The sequence below is a fragment of the Phyllostomus hastatus genome, unplaced genomic scaffold (genome assembly GCF_019186645.2).
Source record: "Phyllostomus hastatus isolate PE091 unplaced genomic scaffold, TTU_PhHast_1.1 phas_contig_62, whole genome shotgun sequence".
NCBI lineage: Eukaryota > Metazoa > Chordata > Mammalia > Chiroptera > Phyllostomidae > Phyllostomus > Phyllostomus hastatus.
In genome coordinates this window covers 8,082,391-8,083,913 of record NW_025333921.1, presented here as the reverse complement: position 1 = coordinate 8,083,913, position 1,523 = coordinate 8,082,391, and the positions used below count along the sequence as shown (strand labels likewise).

General features: G+C 37.8%; 1 pseudogene; it reads right to left on the bottom strand.

Moving 5' to 3' along the window:
* Positions 1–306: 306 nt before the first annotated feature.
* LOC123825136 lies at positions 307–685 on the bottom strand (annotated as a pseudogene).
* Positions 686–1,523: the final 838 nt, after the last annotated feature.

Genomic DNA, 1,523 nt, shown 5'->3' with positions numbered 1-1,523 from the left:
TAATCCCGAAAACCAACAAATGAACAGCCTAGAAACTAGAGGCAATTAGCATTTGGTACAGACTATGGCTCTGCCAATCACCTCTCTGCCAATCACCTCTCTGCCAATCACCTCTCTGCACATTCTGTATGCCCTCCTTTTATTAGTGAAAGTCATACACACACACACACACACACATTTTATTTACTTATTTTTTTTACACATCAAAGTTCTTAGTTTACTAATCCCCGTGTGAAAAATCTGCACAATCAGCAAAGATAAAGCCACTGAAGAATCTTTACTCCTTCTGTGGGTCTAATCTCCACCTCACTTTTTGCCAACAATGGCCTTTTCAGTCTCCTTGACTTTCTTAAGTTTATTCTTGCGTTCCTTTCTCACTTTTTTGAGGTCTTGTCTTCTCATACAGGCCATGTCTTGAAAGTCTATGTTCAGCTTAATTTTTCTTTGCATAATCCAAGGAATCAAAAATCATACCATAGTCAGTTCTCTTACCACCACCAAAATGGCTTCTGAACCCAAATACAAAGATAACATCTGGTGTGTGTTTATACATTTTGGCAAGATTTTCCAAAATTTCTGTCTTAGGCACTATTCCCTTTCCAGTCTGAAGGGCATCAATGACCATTTATTCCTGCTGAAGTAGTCTGTTGGTCATGAACTTCCTGTTCTGGATAGTTAATGTCATTTATGATTGTGGCCAATATTCAGGCAGCCAGGGAAGAAAAGAGCCACACATACAAGTGTTAGTTGGGAAAGTGGCTACAGGCCTTGTGACAAGCTTATGAAAGTGTATGTTTTTGTGCATCTTCCATATCACTTCTTTGAAAAGAATTTACTTATTTTCCAGCAGCTTATTGTTTCTTCCCATGATCCAGAACAAAGGTATGGTGCTGATGAGCTGGCATTGATCTTGCCAGTCATGCTAACAAGAATGCCACCCTAGTCAGTGACGGAATGACAGGAAGAAAGCTGTGTCCCTGACCACCTTGTGGACAGAGCTCCCTACACTCCATGCCTGACCTATTATGTGAGACAGAAATATAGTTCTATGTTAGATAAAAAGCTAGGATTCTGAGTCTCTTTTTAAAAGCAAATTAAAGTATTTCTTTTTTATTTTTATGTTTTTATTATAGCTTTCAATAGTACTCTATATTGTTTTTGGTGTATAACATAGTGGTTAGACAATCCTATATTTTACAAAGTGTTCCCTCTCAGTGGTATTTCCAGTACCCACCTGGCACCATACATAGTCATTACAATATTACTGAATTATTCCCTATGCTCTATTTTATGTTCCTCTGACTATTTTTAACTTCATATTTGTACTTATTTTTCTTAAATAAAGATTTTATTTATTTGTAGGGAGAGAGGGAGAAATGGAAAAAGAGAGGGAGTGAAACATCAATGTGTGAGAGAGAAACATTGATTAGTTGCTCCAATTTGAGACCACCTGCAACCCAAGCATGTTCCCTGATAGTGAATCAAACCAGTGACTTTTCCCTTTGCAGAATGATGCTTGACCA